The 20356-nt window shown below is 44.2% G+C and overlaps 1 protein-coding gene and 1 non-coding gene across 12 annotated transcripts in view; one reads left to right on the top strand and one right to left on the bottom strand.

The window, feature by feature from the left end:
* The window catches only part of PHACTR1 (phosphatase and actin regulator 1), a 548621-nt gene that overhangs the window by 246163 nt on the left and 282102 nt on the right, over nucleotides 1–20356 (top strand). For 2 of the 11 annotated variants that reach the window (XM_069563050.1, XM_069563048.1), the window contains exon 1: nucleotides 14863–15190. The exons of 6 other annotated variants lie outside the window; for them this stretch is intronic. The gene's annotated coding sequence lies outside the window, so the exon portion shown is untranslated. Of the gene's footprint in view, nucleotides 1–14817; nucleotides 15191–15265; nucleotides 15680–20356 lie in introns of those variants that run through there. 3 more of the 11 variants (XM_069563049.1, XM_069563045.1, XM_069563044.1) reach the window with 2 other exon arrangements.
* On the bottom strand, nucleotides 18520–18591 carry TRNAC-GCA (transfer RNA cysteine (anticodon GCA)). The gene has a single exon. It is a non-coding gene; the product is annotated as a tRNA-Cys (tRNA).

The raw sequence follows: 20356 nt of genomic DNA, 5'->3' as shown, positions 1-20356 counted from the left end.
TGGTGCCATAGGCCCACCCCCTGCATCAACTCCAGTCTCACATGTAACAACTGCTGTTTCAGGCTGAGACTGATTGAGGAGTGATTCTGGGTACCTGTACTCCTACCACAAGTAAGTAACTCATGGTGTAGGGTGGAACTGTTCAGGCTTTGTAAAACTGCCCTTTTCATCTTTTGGGGATAAAACATGAATTTCTCACACAGAATACGGTTGTAAGAGGTTTGCATTCTAACTCCTGGAAGCCTCGATATATGTGTTTTAGAGTGACTTTGTGTGTGCTTGTGCTAAGTCGCTTAGTCGTGTCTGACTGTGTGACTCCATGGACTGTAGCCCGCCAGGCTCCTCTGTCTATGGGATTCTCCAGGCAAGAATACTGGAGTGGGTTGCCGTGCCCTCCTCCGGGGGAATTTCCCAACCCAGGGATCGAACCTGCATCTCTTGCATTAGCAGGCGGGTTCTTGACCATTACCGCCACCTGGGAACACCCGACTTTTCTTTATAACAGTTTAAACAACAGAGTAATAGGCTGGAAGAGTTTCTATTTCAGATGATGAAATATTCAGGAGAGATAAAATTGCTTTAGAGATGGCTGATCTGAACTCAGTTTAGAATTCATGATACACTTCTGACCTTAAACAGAAGGAGAGGTGAGTTCTTAGAGTTGCCTGAGACCTGCATCCCGCTTCTGCTCTCTCACCACTGTGTGTCTCTCTGCTTGATATTCGTGATATACACTTGAACTGTTGGTATGTAAGGTTGCAATCAACATACCTTAGGTATCTTGCCACCAAACTGTTCCTTTACTCATCCTGTCATTTTCTCAGTCATGCTTCTTTTTGATCCTTGACAACGTTTCCCTGCACCCACCTTCCTGGAATTAACTGCTGGTTCGATTTTTTTTTTTTCCCTTTCCTGTCTCTTTAAATCAGAAACTTCCTGAGGTTCCTAAGAGCTGGCTACCTCCACAGGCATCCAGGTCTCCCAGCAAGTCTCCATGGCAGTGAGATTTGCAAATGAATCCCCCCAGATCTGAGAAAACAGCAGCAGTTGTCTAATCAATCTCTGACTTCCAGGCTTCTACCAGGGCACCAGTGGGTTTGGAGAGAGCCAATGAACCAAAGTCCGAGGATTGAAACACCCAATCAACTGATACTGGCAGCTCCAGAAAGGAGGAAGTCCCCAAATGGAACAAAATATAAAGCCAATACTCAATCCAACTAACACACAAACAGCAATTAAATTATTTATGATTCAAATGCCTACCTCGCAGATTTCCCAAGCTCTCTGCTCACACATGTATCTTCCTCTGCTCTCTGCCTCCCCAAAGACTTTGCTTTTTCAGCCTAAACAACAGTCTTCTCAAGAGTCAGGCTCTGAAATACACATGCTACTCATGCTCTGCCTCAGAAGACCCCCTGGAGAAGGAAATGGCAACCCACTCCAGTATTCTTGCCTCGAGAATTCCATGGACAGAGGCTATACAGTCCATGGGGTCACAAGAGTCGGACATGACTTAGCAACTAAACCACCACCATACTAAGTCTTTTAAATAAACCTCCCTATTTAAAGTTATCATAGCCATATTGGAGATTACACCTACGTCCACTTACAAATGATGAAACTCTTAGAGTTTAAGGAACTAGTTTAGGTCATAATTGCCTGATACTGAAAGAGACATACCAACTCCAGTGCCCAAGGGCCTGTCAACAAAACTTGACTGAAAAAAAAGTAGCTGTGGGCCAGCAGAGAGATGAGATACCCACAGACATCTTCCTGACCCATTGTGATGTAAGCATGTAAATTCCAATGCCCTATTGCACTTCCATCAGGGCATTTCATCAGGGGTGAATTTTCCCTTCCAACCCGATTCAACCTTTATAGAATTCTGATAGTATTCACAAAAAAATTATTATGTGTTCCTCAGTAAGTTCAGTTCAGTTCAGTCGCTCAGTTGTGTCTGACTCTGTTACCCCACGGACTGCAGCACCACGCTTCTCTGTCCTTTACCAACTCCTGGAGCTTTCTCAAGCTCAAATCCATCGAGTCAGTGATGCCATCCAACCATTTCATCTTCCGCCTTCCCCTTCTCCTCCTGTCTTCAATCTTTCCAAGCATCAGGGTCTTTTCCTATGAGTCAGTTCTTCACATGAGGTGGCCAAAGTATTGGAGCTTCAACTTCAGCATCAGTCCTCCCAATGAATATTCAGGACTGATTTCCTTTAGGATGGACTGATTGGATCTCCTTGCTGTTCAAGGGACTCTCAAGAGTGTTCTCCAACACCACAGTTCAAAAGCATTAGTTCTTTGGCGCTCAGCTTTCTTTATGGTCCAACTGTCACATCCATACAGGACTATTGGAAAAAACCATAGCCTTGACTAGATGGACATTTGTTGGCAAAGTAATGTCTCTGCTTTTTAATATGCTGTCTAGATTGGTCATAGATTTTCTTCCAAGGAGCAAGTGACTTGTAATTTCATGGCTGCAGTCACCATCTGCAGTGATTTTGGAGCCCCCCAGAATAAAGTCTATCACTATTTCCAATGTTTCCCCATCTATTTCTCATGAAGTGATGGGACCAGATGCCATGATCTTAGTTTTTTGAATGTTGAGTTTTAAGCCAGCTTTTTCACTCTCCTCCTTCACTTTCATCAAGAGGTTCTTTAGTTCTTCTTCGCTTCCTGCCATAAGGGTGGTGTCATCTGCATATCTGAGGTTATTGATATTTCTCCCAGCAATCTTGATTCCAGCTTATGCTTCATCCAGTCCAGCATTTCGCATGATGTACTCTGCATATAAGTTAAATAAGCAGGGTGACAATATACAACCTTGACATACTTCTTTCCTGATTTGGAACCAGCCTGTTGCTCCACGTCCAATTCTAACTATCGCTTCTTGACCTGCATACAGATTTCTCAGGAGGCAAGTAAAGTGGCAGTACATTACACACAGAATTTTTATATGACTTACCAGTTCTACTCCAAAGTAGAGACCCAAAAGAGTGGAAAATAAGTGTTCAAACAAACACTTGTATGAGAATGTTCAATAACAGCATAATTCACAACAGCCAAATTCTGGAAATGCTTCAGATACTCATCAACTGATGAGTGGATAAACAAAACATAGTATAGCCATGTGATGGAATATTACTCACCCATAAAAAGAAAAAATACTAATATGAGCTGCAACATGGGTGAACCTCGAAAACTTTATGCTAAGGGAAAGAAGCCAGACACAAATGGCCACACAGTGTATGACTCTATTTACATGGAGTGTCCAGAGTAGAGAAGTCCATAAAGACAAAAGGTGGATCAGTGCTTGCCAGGGACGGGGCAGGGTAGGGGGGAGGAATGAGGAGTGAGTGATTATTGGATACAGGGTTTCCTTTTTGGTTGATCAAACTATTTCAGCAATGGCACCCCACTCCAGTATTCTTGCCTGGAAAATCCCATGGACGGAGGAGCCTGGTAGGCTGCAGTCCATGGAGTCGCAAAGAGTTGGACACAACTGAAGGACTTTACTTTCACTTTTCACTTTCATGCATTGGAGAAGGAACTGGCAACCCACTCCAGTGTTCTTGCCTGGAGAATCCCAGGGATGGGGGAGCCTGCTGGGCTGCCATCTATGGGGTCACACAGAGTCGTACACGACTGAAGCAACTTAGCAGCAGCAGCAGCATGGTAGCACAGCTTTGAGAATGTACTAAAAGGCCCTGAATTATACACCTTCAAGAGGTTAAAATGGTCAGTTTGATGTTCTGTGTATTTTACCCCAGTTTCTTTAAAAAAAAGATTTGGAGCTGGGGTAAGATGCTCCATGAGACATTTTTTAGGTGTTCGTGGGTACATGTGATACCTTCTCTGTCCTAGGTTTTAGAAACATCAGATGGAAAAGTATCAGGTGGACAAACACCACGCTCTTCCATGATTATGACCATCATGTTTCCATTTGCTTTGGTGCCTAGTGATATAAACAGTCAAATAACTGCTCCATTGGTAGTTGAGCTGACATCTGTCAATATGTGGTGAATTATAGAGATTGTAAAACATTGGGGAATTTGTAAGATCTGAATGGCACATGTAAGTTTCTTTTCTATTTGAGATTATATTCAGGAACATATGGTATTGTAAATCTGTAGACCATCTTTGCATCTGGCCTTGGAATTTTCTTGCTGGTGCTGGAAATATAGAAAAATGACTGATAAAAGCTGATTGTTCTCCACATTTAGATCCTAGGTCATTTTATGGATTATTAGCTTTGCCAAACTGCGTGTGGGATTAATTGGAAACAATTGCAGTGTTCTCAGTACATTGCACCATGTCCTTTCGTTAATTAAGGAACATTACCCTCTGTTCTATAGATGACAAAGGGTAGAGCTCTCCTTTTATTACCAGACAGCAGCCACAGAAAGGCAGACATCACAATGTCTAGGAATTAAGGTAGCGACAGAGAGCAGAAATCCCAATGTAGTGGCTTTAAGAAGACAGGCTGATGCCAACTTCTGAGCTCTTAGCTACACTCAGTTCTAAGCGTCTAGTTCAATCTGCCCAATTACAGTTTTACCTATTTGCTCAGTGACAAAAGCACAAAAGCAGGCTGCCTGAAAATGGAAAACATACTAAAGAGGATTAAACAGAAATGGAGTTAATTAAGCAAATTATTTTTTAATTAAAAAATAAAGTAGAATTAAGATAATGACATCTATAAACATGAGCTTTTAAAAACTATATGAACTGACAATAACTCCCATATTTTGAATTTATTAAAAGTGTTGGGGTGTGTGTATTCATGCATATATATGAGCTGTGTGCTTCAAAAACCATATCTGTCTCCCTAAAATAATAGTTCTATCAGTTTACTGTAAGGGTGGAACTTCCCTGGAGGTCCAGGGGTTAAGACTTTGCCTTCCAACACGGGGAGTGCCGGGTCAATCCCTGGTTGGGAAACTAAGATCCCACATAACTGGCAGCCAAAACACTGTCACACAAGATGGAAGCAATATTGTAGCAAATTCAGTAAAGATTTTTTAAAAGGATTATGATAAGGGAAATATCAACTCACCAAGCATTTACTAAACATGCACTTTGTAAGCCAGATAGAGTAGGAGGACAGAGGAAAATTCTGGGAGTGGATTTCAAAGCGATACTGAAGACTTCCTGGTGGACATTGGGTTGAGATTTTTTTCTAGTCCGTCGGTCATTTTCACACTCACTCTGGTTTCAGGACTTTCACATAAGCAGTTGACCCTGCCTACATCACTCTCCTTTTCTGCCCACCTTCCATCTGGCTAATTCCCACCTTTCCTTCAGTCCCCATATAAAACCACTTCCTCCAGGAAGCCCTCCCTAACCATTCCCTCAAACTAAAAAGAAAACCAGGCAGGGTGGGGGGAGTAAGTAAGCACAGCGTTCTATTTCCCCTCACATAGCTCTTAGCACACGCTACTGTTGTTGCATGTTCGTAGTCTGCCCTTCAGGCAAAACTATAAGCTTCATAGCAGCAGAGACTATGAGGGGAAAAAAAAACACATGGAAAAACAAAATGTTTACTTTTGAATGAGTGGTGAATTAATGATTTGGGAGAAAATAAAAATCAGAAGTAGTGTGACTGTTCACATCTAAATGTCCAGAGGCTGGCACAGAGTAACCTGTTAATAGCTGTTTGGTTTTTTTAATGATAGCTAGAAATGAATACTCAGGTTAGTGAATGAACAATGAAAGCTATAATGTTGTTTCCAATCTTTTTTGAGCCTTAATTTTCTCCTCTGTTGGCTCGCTGTAGGAACTTGAGGAGCCCTTCCACATCACTAAAGGAAAAGCTGAGTTGAATGGCCCAACAGACTTAGATAGATGGTTCTGCATCCTTAGTCAAAACAAACCTCCTGCTGCAGAATATTTGGCCTTTCGTACGTGACGATGACTAAGACAGCCAAACACGTTGAGGGCAAAGCGATGGCTGATTGTGGGTGAGCTGTATGAAGCAGCTAAGACTGATTGGATTTTCTGAAACAGTTCCTCATGATTGTGACATCAGCATGAAGCCTGACAAATACAGATTATGGGTTGAAGGAAACTTGTCTAAATAGAAGGAAGTGTGATTAAAGAAAATCCAGCCAGCTAGGATGTTTTGGAAGCAAAACCTGGCGTAATGATTGAAACAGAGTTGGTGGTGGTGATAAGGGTGATGAGAAACAAACGTCTAAGATGTGTCTGCTCTGTGCCAGTCACAGTGCTAAGTACTTGACGTGAACCACCTCATTTACCCTGATAATAATCCTGTGACCTATGCGTTACATTTATCACTTTTTTAGACATGTGGATTTGTTAGGGTCACAAGCTGAAGCAGTAGGGTCGATTTAAACCCTGGTTCTCCTCAGTTCCCCAGGTCTGACCCTTATACCCCAGTTAAGGTGCTCTAGGAGAAGGTAACAGAGGCTATGATTCTCTTCCAGTTGGTTTTTTGTTTTTGTTTGGCCACACCACGAGGCATGTGGGATCTTAGTTCCCTGACCAGGGATCGAACTTATGCCGCCTGCAGTGGAAAGGTGGAGACTTGACTGAAGGACTGCTGGGGAAGCCCCCAACTGGATTCTGTTGTGTTTCATCATCTACATTTCATTGACATAGATCAGCAGTTGAGCAAGGGCTCAGATAAGTGGTTTTGGCTCCAAGTCTCACTTGAGGTTGCAGAGAGACAGTGACATGGAGGTGGGGGGTGGTGTCTGGGAACTCTCTCTCTGGGATCTTTCCACACGGACCAGGTCAGGCTTCCTCATTAACATGGCAGCCCCAATGCAGTCAGCTGCTTACCTGCCAGCTTCAAGAGCAAGGATTCCAGCTGATACATTGCCATTTATGACCTAGCCTCTGGGGTCCACAGAATGACTTCTGCTGCAGAGGCTGCAAGCATGTTCCAAGCCCACCCAGGTTCATAGGGAGAGGAATTTGATCCCACCACTTGACAGGGGAGTGGCGAGGATCTAAACAAGTATGGGGGATGGGAGACACACTTGTGTCCATCTTTGGGGAAAATGTCTGCAGCTTGGAGGATTGGGGTGCCGGGGGTGGGGCTGTAAGTGGGAAGACACGCACACGTGGTCTCTACTCTTTGCTGGAGGTTTCATTTAACTTCCGTCAAAGAACTTTAGCAAAAGGGGCATTGGAGTCTCTCTACACTCTGGGCATGAAGAATGGAGGCTCTACCCACCTGGCCAGGTCATTCTGCACCTGCTGTACACCAGACCACCTGACAGATGCTAACAGAGTCACCCCAGACCCCCTCCCCAGTTTAATATTACTATTAGCATATCAGGCAGGAAGAGCCGAGGCCAATTAACTTGCCTCCAGTGAGCAGTGAGCAGTGAGCAGGACCAGAATTCAATCCCAGGGCTGGTCTCCACTGCATTCTCCGCCTTTCAAAACCTCACTCACTTGCCCCATTATTTGGGCCATTTGTGTTTTCCCATCTCCCCTCTTGTGTCTTTCTTGGACACAGGTCATCACATAATTTCCACATGGTGCTTTGGAGAGAAAGAAAGGCTATGTATCTCACAGAAAGAAAAAGAAGCCGCCTTCTCCTCGGGAAACTGCCTTTTTCTCTTGTTCTCCCAGAGTAGAGCCGTCATGAGGACACTATGCTGAACTGGCCAAAAAGCAATTTGAATGATGGCTTCTGAGATCGGCAGTCGCCGTGACTTGGCAGGGAGTGGGGCCTTAGCTGCTCTGTTATATAGATGATGCCTGAGGCCTGAGCTCTTCTTCCTCTCAGGCTCTGTCTTCCTTCTGGGAAGCTCTGTGTGAAGCAGCCCCCTTTGCTGTGAACAAGCACCCTTTGACCTGCTCCCTCTCTTATTTATGGCATCGCAGGCCTTCCAAGAGAGCAGAAACAGGCTGGCCTAAGTTTAGCGACCTGGGGAGCTTAATGTGGCTTTGGCAAGAAGACCTCGATACAAAGAGTCTTAGTTGGCTGGCCAAGAATAGCAAGGGACAAAATAAACTCACTTTAAAAATAATAAAGGGAAAAAGGGAAAGAAAGAGAAGAGGTGGGAGAGGAAGGAAAAAATTAAGAAACAAAGAAGGGAGGAAGACAGAGGTCAAAAAAGGCAGTAAAGTCACCATCTTCATATGCGCCAACAGCAAATTAAGTAGAAAGAAAGTGTGGTGAGATAGCAGAAGAGGGGTTCACATGGGCACCGTCATGATTTGAGCTCCCTCATGGCACTGCCAATGCTTTATCAGTATCGTGTGATATCTAATAATATGTAATACTAAGAATAAGCACGGCCCATCACGTGACACTATCACTCCACGTCAGGGTGACTGTAGACATGACCTCCCGCAATAACCTACGATATCTTCATCCCCCTTTTACAGATGAGGAAACTGAGGCTCGCTGCGGCAAGTACTTTGCACAACAGTGTTAGCCCTGCTCTGAGCAGCGTCTTGGTAAATCTGCCAGGTTGTGTGACCAAGGGCTGGTCCCTGGGGGCACAGAAAGCACGTCCAGGATTGAGTCAAAGCGAGAGTTAAATTTTCCCATCTCAGTGGCTCTTCTAGGCCTTCTCAGCAGGCCTCCCAGGGGAACCCCTCCTCCAAACCTAAGACTGTCCCAGGCTCCAGACCTCCAGAAACCGTCTCAGTAAGAGTTTTTCTGTTGACACTAAGGCCATTATGCTGTGCCTGTGGGTGGAAATATGTATTTATTATTCGAAGCCTTAAGTGTGTTTTCCCTTCATTTCATTTAAATGAGAATTTATTAGTCCCTAAGTACATGCCGTTTATTTAGTGGTGTGTTGGTAACAAAGTGGAGAAAGCAATGAATAAATCTGAGCAACTGACAACCTAGCAGGAAAACAACTTGTACATCAAGCCAGAAGCCAGCGAGCAGAGTCCCTAGGCACCCACAGGCAAGCCACTCTCTGGTCCCTCCAATTTAAAAAAAAAAGAGAGAGAGAGAGAGAGATTTATATTTTAGAGCAGTTTGGCTCACAGCACAATCAAGCAGGAAGTAGAGAATTCCCATATACTTCCTGCCCGCCCCCCCCCCCCGCCCCCAACACACAGCCTCCCCCACGATTAGCATCAGGAACCACACTGCTACACGTGTTACAACTGATGAATCTTCATTGACACAGTACTACAATGTTGATACATCTCTGTCACCACAGTGTTAGTTTACATAAAGTTTCATCCTTGGCACTGTCCGCTCTGTGGGTCGGGACAAATGTATAATGGCCTACATTATCGTATTATATGGAGCAGTCTCACTGCCTGAAAAATCTCCCCACGCTCCACTTACTCATCCCTCCAGCCCTCCCAGCTGCTGCAACCACTGATCTCTTTCCTGTCATCATTGCTGTGCCTTTCCCAGAAAGCCATATAGCTGGAATCATGCCGTATGGAGTCTTTCGGACTGACTGCTTTCACTTAGTCATGGACTTTTAAGGTTCTTCCCTGTCTTTTTGTAGCTTCACAGCTCATTCTTTTTTTAGCATGGAACAATATTCCGTTACCTGGATGCACCACAGTTTATTCATTCACCTCCCAAAGGACATCTTGGTTGCTTTCAAGTTCTGGAAATTATGAATAAAGTTACTCTAAGCATCCATGTGCAGGTTTTTGTGTGGATTTGGTTTCAGTCCATTTGGGTAAATACCTCGGAGTGTAATTGCTGGGTTGTAAGGCAAGAGTATGTTTAGTTTTGAAAGCAGCCACCAAACTGTCTTCCAAAGTGTCTGTGCCACTTTGCAGTCCCAGCAGCAATGAATGAGAGTTCCGGTGGCTCCACATCCTTAGCAGCATCTGACTCAACATTCAGAAAACTGAGATCATGGCATCCGGTCCCATCACTTCATGGCAAATAGATGGGGAAACAATGAAAACAGTGACAGACTTTATTTTCTTGGGCTCCAAAATCACTGCAGATGGTGACTGCAGCCATGAAATTACAAGTCATTTGCTCCTTGGAAGAAAAGCTATGACCGACCTAGACAGCATATTAAAAAGCAGAGACATTACTTTGCCAACAAATGTCCATCTAGTCAAAGCTATGGTTTTTTCCAATAGTCCTGTATGGATGTGAGAGTTGGACTATAAAGAAAGCTGAATGCCAAAGAATTGATGCTTTTGAACTGTAGTATTGGAGAAGACACTTGAGAGTCCCGTGGACTGTAAGAAGATCCAACCAGTCCATCCTAAAGGAAATCAGTCCTGAATATTGATTGGAAGGACTGATGCTGAAGCTGAAACTCTAATACTTTGGTCACCTGATGTGAAGAACTGACTTATTGGAAAAGACCCTGATGTTGGGAAAGATTGAAGGCAGGAGGAAAAGGGGATGACAGAAGATGAGATGGTTGGATAGCATCACCAATGCATTGGACATGAGTTTGAGTGAACTCCGGGAGTTGGTGATGGGCAGGGAGGCTTGCTGTGCTGCGCTCCATGGGGTTGTAAAGAGCTGGACACAACTGAGCGACTGTACTGAACTGAGCTGAAGGCAAGACTATGTTTAGTTTTGAGAACAACCACTAAACTCTGTCTTCTCAAGCGTCTGTACTGCTTTGCTGTCCCAGGAGCAATGAACGAGAGTTCTAGTGGCTCCATGTCCTTAGCAGCATTTGGTGTAGATTGCTCTGCTTTTTAAACCACAACTTTATTTAATTGTGTGGAAACCATTAGCCAGACATAAAGCCAAAAATGACTCTCTGAGCAACAGAACTAAATGCCACATCCTGTGATGTCGATGGGGCAGTGTTCCTTATGCCCTCACTCAAAGCCACCGCACTCTTATTCTGCACAAAATACAGGTGTTCTGGTTTCCCAACCTGCTAACAGCTGGAAGCTTTGAAGAGATGGAGAGGCCGAAACTGTAAAACCAGAGACGCAGACATTAGCCTGTTGACAAAGGAGTTAACAAACAAGTATGTAATCTTGCATTCTTTAGAGGCATAACTGTATATCTACTTGTCATAACCAGAGTTTGTAAGAATGACCTTAAAACACTTGTTGAATGAAATGGCATTTGAGATACCACAGCTATTAAAAAATTGAGGCTTGGTTCCAATTGTACCAAGCGGTTAGACAATTAGAAGAAAGAGAACTGGAAAGAAAAGAGTATTGGAATTCCTCAGGCATTTCTTGAGATCCTGTTATATCCTAAGGTGAACTTGAAAGTAAATGGTATGTGGTTCCCCTTTCTGGGGAAATCCTTTTCTAGCATTATCATATAATTATAACTGAACATGATAAATGTTATAGCACATCTATTTATAAAAGTGGCCTGAGAACATAGATGAGTTGGCTGTTAAGCTTACAAGAGTGAGAAAAGCTGCAATCGGGGCTTCCCTGCTGGTCCAGTGGTTAAGACTCCACACGTCCACCACAGTGGGCACAGGTTTGACCCCTGGTTGAGGAACTGAGATCCTACATGTCTATAGGGCACGCTCCCCACCCCCCCCCCCCAAAAAAAAAAGCTATAGTAAATATTGGAACTAGGTTGGAAGGATTTTGCTGTTTGGTGAGGGGTGGGTATTTCAAGGAAGGACATTCCAGGCAGGGGGAGCAGACTTTAAACAAAGTCATGGAGATGATGGCACAGTCAAGACTGTAAAATCAAAGATTGGGTAGCCAGGAGATGGGCCAGAAAGTTCTCTAAAGGCCAGCTGACAATTGCCTAGTATGTAAAGACAAGGAGAGTGGATTTTATTCAAAAGATAACAGGTTGCTATTAAACGCTTTAAGTTGAGAAGCTCCATGATTAACGTCTGCTTTCAATGCGTGCTCGTGCTGAAGGCAGGCGAGAACATGCATGTGAATGGGTGGAGAGTGGGGGCAGGGAGGCCAGGCAGAGACCCCCAGGCTTGTTATGACTGAGCGATCTGTTAGGGGTGCCGAGAGGAGAGGGCGCACAGTGCAGTCAAGCATGGTTCTGGGTAATTTGGGCAAATGGGACAAACCAAGAAAGGAATTTTTATAAACCTGAGATTTACTTTTTTTAATCTTCATGATCCTCCGGTGGCATGAAAGAAGCTGAATCTTTAATACTACTTCAGTTTCAAGCTTATTTGCTATTTTCTTGCTCCACCCAAGAGAACACCACTTGAATTATGCCACAAAGCTAGAGTCAAATGAATTCAGTTCATTTTTCTCAAAGTTCCAAGTAGGGACAGACAAATGTGTACTCAGAGAACAAATTTCAAGCCTAAATGACCAAATATAGTCTGAAGTTTGGCCATCTAATGTGGTTACCACTGACTCTTTGTGGCTATTGAACATTTGAGATGTAGATGCTACTCTTAATTGAGATGTGATGTGAGTGTTAGATATGTACAATTCATATCAGAGTTCAGAGACTTAGACTGAAGTAAAGAACATAAATGTTCTGTTAATAATTTTATAATATTACATGCTGAAATAATATTTTGAATATATTGGATTTGAAGTAGGAGGCAGAATGAGCCTCTCAGCCGGACAGCTGGTGTTTGTCAAGCTGATAATATTACCGAAATCAGTTTCACTAGTTTTTTTTTTCTTTTTAAATGCAACAACTAGAAAATTTTAAATTACATATGTGGCTCATGGTGTTTTCCTGTTGGATAACACTGGTCTAGGAAGTTGGAGTTTTGTGGTGTCAGTGTTGAAGGAGTGTACAGAGACCAAGTATTTATTTTGCATTATTGCTTTTCTTCCTCACCACCTGATGTTTTCTAATATTTTACTATGTAGCCTTATTCTCATTAATAAACAAGTAGTTACCATAGCAACGGCTACAACACTCTGTATTTACCACACCTGGAGGGAGAGATATAAACAGACATCAATCTGTCACTCATGTTTATACAGTTATGTTTTTTATTGTATATCTGTGTCTTCCTTTGCAAAACGGAGCTCTGAGTGTAGGAAAATTGACTTCTAATTTCTATCTATGTCACTGGCTTTCTTTGGGTCTGGATAAGAAGAATAATTACCCCATGCCCACTTCAGAGGGATATGTGGGTAGTTACAAAGAATTTTGCAAACTATTCTTAGGGCAGGAGCATGCTCAGTCGTGTCCAACTCTTTGTGACCCTGGGAACTGTAGCCCACCAGGCTCCTTTGTCCATGGGATTTTCCAGGCAGGAATACTGGAGTGAGTGGGTTGCCATTTCCTTCTCCAGGGTATCTTCCCAACCCAGGGATCAAACCTGCATCTCCTCTGTCTCCTGCATTGGCAGGTGGATTCTTTTACCACTGTGCCACCTGGGAAAGTCCCATCTTAGGGCAGAGTATCAGTCTAATGTCACATGGTTTAGTATAGCTGCAGTATCAACTATTAATACACTGTTGCAGGCAGGCAAGAAGGGCTGGGGAGGTTCCTTTGGCCAATAGGAGTGAGGCAATGCAAAAGGGAGAAAAGAGGTGAGACCAAGAAAAGCCAAAAGGAGGTGTTCATGTTAGCGTTTGTTCCCTAGACTTTAACAGTCTTTTTGGAGCATTTCCCATCTTCAGCAACAAGTCTCCACTGGCTGGGAGGAGACTAGGAACCCAGAGCGACCACTGGATACAGTTCATCTGGCTTTGACAAGGAAAAAGCAAATAGGTTGGAGTATTTATTAATTTTTTTAATGTTGATCATTTGGTGACTCAGACGATAAAGAATTTGCGTCCCATGCAGGAGACCCAGGTTTGATCGGGTCAGGAAGGGCATGTTGGAGAAGGGCATGGCATCCCACTCCAGTATGCTTGCCTCGAAAATCCCATGGACAGAGGAGCCTGGCAGGCTACAGTCCATAGAGTTGCAAAGACTCGGACATGACTGAGCAATGAACTTGAAGTTTTATGCTCATTTATGCCCCCCAAGTTTCTCAAAGATTTCTCATTCCTGGGTCAATTCTGTCTTAACATACTTGCCAATCAATATACATCATCTGAACAGAGATAACTGATGCTAAGAAAGGGAAATTAGGACTGATTTTTATTACCTTCACACAGGACAGTGCTGGTTCCAAATATTTATATAGATTGGCTTTAAGAATTTCCACGTGCTTGATAGTAGAGACTGGGGGTTTGGCCATGAAGTGGTGTTTGCACATCAAGCTTGCAGTTTTCAGTTGGATGTCATGCTTCTTTGAGGTAGCTGGAGGAGGAATATTGATGATTGGAGTCAGGGCAGGCTTTTGGCTAAAGATGCTCAATGACCTCTCCACTCAATCTACTTCTTTGAGATTTCAAGGAACTTAGATATTGTGGCTAAAGTAATAAACATTCTAGGTTTTGGATTTCATTTGCACAGGTGTCATTAAATCTGTGTGAAGCTGTTCAACTGATGATGAGCTCTGTCATTTGCAAATCCATTCACTGATTCATCTAATCTACAAACCACCACCCTAAATGAAAATCAAGGATACTGCTACAGCTACATCTCGAGATGTTACATTTTGAGAAATCCCCTAACTCAGCATTGACATTCAGAAGGTCCTAAACCTGGGGAAGGAAATGGCAACCCATTCCAGTATTCTTGCCTGGATAATCCCATGGATAGAGGAGCCTGGCGGGCTACAGTCCAGGGGTCACAAGGAGTTGAACAAAACTGAAGTGACTTAGCACACACACTGCCCAAGAAAACTCAAACCTCAGGGGAAATAAAAAATACACTACAGAAATCCAGTGGCTCTGCTGAAGTTGCAAGAAAGGGTGATCGTCTTTGCTTGGTGTTTTGAGTGTCTTGCCCTCCGCTCTAAGGAAGGGATAGGGAGGTCGTGGTGGGTAGGGAGAAGTGTGGTTTTCTGATCACAACTCAAATGGCACTGTTTGAATTATATAATGGAGCCGCTGGGAGTCAGGTGACAGGCTCACTGAGTAATTCCCTGCAGAAGGAGACAAACTGCATGTTAAAAAGCTCAACAAATACTCCGAAAAGAGAGAAAAAAAAGCAGAGCCCAGGCTGTGAGTTCCAGACTTCCAAGCTGCAGCCTCCTCTGAATTCTCTCTGAGCTGAAACAGCTGGGCGAGCTGGCAGAGTCCCAGGCCTCCCGAGGCTGCGGAGAGCCAAAGCTAAGTGCAGGTCGGGGGCTCCTGTCTGGATCACCGGGTTACTTTCTGTTTCATTTCGAAATGTGCCCTGTTTCTGAAACTGGTGACTCCCCATGCCAAGGAAAACGCAGGACTCCTTGGAGACGCCAGCCAGGCTTTTAAGAACCGGGGTTTTGCGAAGGTAAGAAGCTATCTGCAGCCGGCTGGGGGCTGCCTCCTGGGAGTGGTCTGGGTGCGAGGAGGAAACGAGCCAGGAGGAGTCTACTAACTTGTTCTGGGATCTGAAGGAAGCTGGAGAAACCGTCTGTGAGGGGTTTTAAGGTTAGGAAAGGGATGAAGATGGACCCTTCCTGCCTGGATGGGCGGCCACCCGGTCCTTGATGAGTTAAATTCACCCCCAACTCCTGTCTGATCTTTTCCCCTGCCCCAGTTCCATCCCATGGAGGAGTTGGTCTGCCTGTCTGGGAGCTGGCATGAGCTGGCCTGGGGCTGGGAAGAATGGAGAAGGGGCTGCCTGGCACCGAAAGGCTGTCTGGGCGTGTGTAGCATGTGTATTTCAGAGCCTGACTCTTGAGAAGGCTGTTGTTCAGGCTGAGAAAGCACAGCCTCTGGGGAGGCAGAGAGCAGAGGAAGATACATGTGTGAGCAGAGAGCCTGGGAAATCTGCGAGGTAGGCATTTGAATCATAAATAATTTAATTGCTGTTTGTGTGTTAGTTGGATTGAGTATTGGTTTTATATTTTGTTCCGTTTGGGGACTTCCTCCTTTCTGGAGCTGCCAGTATCAGTTGATTGGGTGTTTCAATCCTCGGACTTTGGTTCATTGGCTCTCTCGAAACCCACTGGTGCCCTGGTAGATGGCTGGAAGTCAGAGATTGATTAGACAACCGCTGCTGTTTTCTCAGATCTGGGGGGATTCATTTGCAAATCTCACTGCCATGGAGACTTGCTGGGAGACCTGGATGCCTGCGGAGGTAGCCAGCTCTTAGGAACCTCAGGAAGTTTCTGACTTAAACAGACAGGAAAGGGAAAAAAAAAAAAATCGAACCAGCAGTTAATTCCAGGAAGGTGGGTGCAGGGAAACGTTGTCAAGGATCAAAAAGAAGGATGACTAAGAAAATGACAGGATGAGTAAAGGAACAGGTTGGTGGGATCCCAGTTGGGCTGTGGCATTTTGAGGTTTACAGCATAGAGATAAAAATCAATCAGCAAACTGATAACAGCTCACTTGTTTTGAATAAGAAATGCTACAATGGATCTTCTCCAAGCCCCCACCCCCCCAACCCCCCCCCCGCCGACTTCTACAGAACCTGAGAAATAGGCAGGTTGTGAATTTGGAAGAGTTCATCACTAACTGCTATTTTGTTTGACCACAGGAGATGCGCTAAGCAAAATATGGGGATGTCAGAATCAAAGGGAAAGTGTGCTCAGAATAATGCCTGTAGAGATGTTATCAAGTTTCTGCTGTCCTCCCCCAGTTCTCCATCCTGCTCCCAGTTTGGGGCAGATTATATGATTTGAATGTGTCTTATAAAAACTCCTTAGACTGATACAATTATCACTGCAAAAGGATATTCGGGTACTAGAATAAAAATGATCTTGAGCCAGAGGTTTCTTTTTTAAATTTATTTTTAATTGGAGGATAATTACAATATTGTGTTGGTTTCTGCCATTCATCAACATGAATCAGCCATAGGCATACCCCATATGTCCCCTCCCTTTTGAACCCCAACCTCCTCCGACCCCATCCCACCCCTCTAAGTTGTCACCGAGCACTGGATCTGAGCTCCCTGCATCATACAGCAAATCCACTGACATCTGTTTTATGTATGTTAATGTATATGCCTCAGTGTTCCTCTCTCAGTTCATCCCACACCATCCTTCCCGAGTCAGTGGTTCTTAAATCTTTGAGCTTATGTAGCGTATTTGGGAATGGAAAAGACTTAGTTGATGATGAATTTCTAGACTCCTCTCTCTGTTGTGGCCAGACACCCATCTTCTGATGCTCAACAAACAAGACTAAACAATGACAACAAAGCCAAACGGCGTAGCATAATGAGGTTTCTTAATTAAAGCCCACTCTGGAAATATGATCGATAGCATAATATTATAAATATTCACAATAGAAGAAAACGACTTATGGAGCCCCTTTTGCAAGCCATGTCAGTCCCTCAAGGAAACACCACTTAAATAATTAATGTCAGCACGCTGAGTTCTTTTTTTATCAAGATTTCTGTTGGTTGAAACTTGCTGGAAATCTGCATTTCTGCACTTCAATAATATAATGAGGGTGGAATTTGCTAAGGATGACCTCCAGACACTGCAGGAGCCATCGGCGCCTTCCAAATCACAGAAGAGAACACCATGCTCTGAATAGTTTCAGTTTTGAGTGCATTTTTCTTCTTCTCTAATTCTTTAAAATTTGGTAATCTGCCTAAATTGTAGTGCCTACTTTTTCACAGGCTAGAATCTGCCTGCCAAGCAAGAGACTCAAGTTCAGTCCCTGGGTGGAAGATCCCTTGGAGAAGGAAATGGCAATCCACTCCAGTATTCTTGCCTGAGAAATCCCATGGACAGAGGAGGCTGATGGGCTACAGCCCATGGGATCACAAAGAGTCAAACTCGACTGACTAAATAACAAACGTTTTCCACACCAAGAACCAGGGCTTGTAGTCTTACAAAGGACTTGTGTGAGAAAGTGCTTTCAGTATAAGAGAGTTTGGAAAATGCAGTTCAGATGCCAAGTTGCAGTTCAGATGTCCACTTCTGGGACAGTTCGATAGTTTACGGGACAGCTGGTCAGAAGATGTAAAATTGGGAAGCTCTTGAAAATCTCATCCTCAAAGAAATATAGATGCTTTGGTTAAAAGAATAAGACTTTTGTGTTCAGATTGACTTGGGTCTCAATCCATTTCTGTCATCTGTTCAATGAGTGAGCCTGGGTAAGTTTCTTGACTTTTCTGAGGTTTAGTTTCTTCCTCTGTAAAATGGGATAGTGAAGTACTTTCCTGGGAGGTTGTATGGGAGTAAATGAAATAATATGTGAATAGAGCAGCACCTAATATAGTTTCCGTGTTACTAAGAAACAGAGTTTCCTTCTTAATAATGCAGAAGAAAATCACTTTAGATAATCCATAGCTAGCGGATAACCGGTAACCACTGTATTTGTCTGCCAGGAATTCTGTAACAAAATACCACTATTTTGGGTAAGCTGGGATGGCTTAAACAACAGAAATTCATTTTCTTGCAGCCCTGGAGGCTGGAAGCCCAACATCGAGATGTTGGCAGAGTTGTTGTTTCCTGAGACCTCTCTTCTTGGCTTGAAAATGGTCACTGTCTCGCTGGGTCCCTTTTCCTCTTATCAGGAAAGTGAAAAAGTGAAAGTGAAGTTGCTCAGTCGTGTCCAACTCTTTGCGACCCTATGGGCTTGTAGACTACCAGGCTCCTCCGTCCATGGAATTTTCCAGGCAAGAGTACTGGAGTGGGTTGCCATTTCCTTCTCCAGGGGATCTTCCCAACCCAGGGATCGAACCCGGGTCTCCTGCATTGCAGGCAGACGCTTTACCATCTGAGCCACCTGGGAAGCACCCCCACCCCAACTCCCCCACCCCAGCATCCTATTGGATTTGGACCCCACCCATATGACCTGATTGATTAATGGCTCAGGTCTTAGTGGAGGCTCCAGGGATCTTCATTAAGGACACAGCCTTAGCTGCCCCGAGGCATATGGGATCTTAGTTCCCTGACTAAGGATTGAACCTGTGTACCCGGCATTGGCAGGCGGATTTTTAACTACTGGACCACCAGAGATGACTTCTCATCTCATTTAGTTTTTATTATCTCTTTCTAGGCCCCATCTCCAAATACAGTCACATTCTGAGGTACTGGGGATTAGGGCTTCAACATATTAACTTGGGTGGAACATAATTCATCCCCATCAGTTCAGTTCAGTTCAGTCACTCAGTCATGTCTGACTCTTTGCAATCCCATGAATTGCAGCACACCAGGCCTCCCTGTCCATCACCAACTCTGGGAGTTCACTCAAACTCACCTCCATCGAGTCGGTGATGCCATCCAGCCATGTTGTCCCCTTCTCCTCCTGCCCCAAATCCCTCCCAGCATCAGAGTCTTTTCCAATGAGTCAACTCTTTGCATGAAGTGGCCAAAGTACTGGAGTTTCAGCTTTAGCATCATTCCTTCCAAAGAAATCCCAGGGCTGATCTCCTTCAGAATGGACTGGTTGGATCTCCTTGCAGTCCACAGGACTCTCAAGAGTCTTCTCCAACACCACAGTTCAAAGGCATCAGTTCTTCAGTGCTCAGCCTTCTTCACAGTCCAACTCTCACATCCATACGTGACCAGAGGAAAAACCATAGCCTTGACTAGACGAATCTTTGTTGGCAAAGTAACGTCTATGCTTTTGAATATGCTATCTAGGTTGGTCATAACTTTTCTTCCAAGGAGTAAGCGTCTTTTAATTTCATGGCTGCAATCACCATCTGCATAACACCTATCAATTAAAAGGTATATTCTTGTTCTAGGAATTTGTCAGATTTGTAAAAGAAGATGGCATCTCTCAAAAGGAAAATGATGTCTTAATTGCCATAGGGGGATCATGCCTTGGAAGACAGCCTGGTAGACCAGGGCCAAGAGTCAAGAGAAGCTGGCCCTCCCTGGCATATTTCAGCTAAGAGGGAGAACGAGGACCTTGTGTTGTTCACTTCCACCTGAGTGTTCTGTAAAGAACTAGCGGATTGTTGCTGGCAGGGCTACATGTCTATGGTGACAGCTGTTCCTGGAGGATGGATTTAACATTGTTTGGGATTGGATGCTCCTCTGAGGTCAAAAGTATTATGGCATTCCATGGGCTCAGCGTTCTACTTGCTTTCAATGTTCTGTCTCCTTAAGGAAATCTAAGACTGGTCCCACCACCTGAGCTTCTCCTGTGCCCAGCTGGTCATGTGCAGTTTTCACTATCTCCCTAATCAGTCTCCAACTTTCCCAGGTCCCATTCAGTAGGAACCATGATATTCAGTGACATGACTGCCTGAAGCGTACACACATGTGCATACACACACACCTTTCTTTATTCTACAGACAGAATTTGTGAGTGGAGAGGAAGATGATTTGTAAGTGATATGTACCGATTACTTCCTTTCTGAATTTCAGATCCTTGATTTCAGAGAAAGCAATAGGGAGCCCAGCTCATCGCTGAGATATCCACACAAACATGGGAACTGAGGGGAACTGATGCCTTTTCTGAATTCACAGGCCTGAAAGGGCTTGAAGCAGAAAGTCAGGGAAGAGCAGGTGATTCACAGATGTACACAGATAAGGGTGGGGGTGCC

Source organism: Ovis canadensis, chromosome 20, assembly GCF_042477335.2.
Source record: "Ovis canadensis isolate MfBH-ARS-UI-01 breed Bighorn chromosome 20, ARS-UI_OviCan_v2, whole genome shotgun sequence".
Taxonomy (NCBI): Eukaryota; Metazoa; Chordata; class Mammalia; order Artiodactyla; family Bovidae; genus Ovis; species Ovis canadensis.
This window is presented reverse-complemented; position numbering and strand designations above follow the sequence as displayed.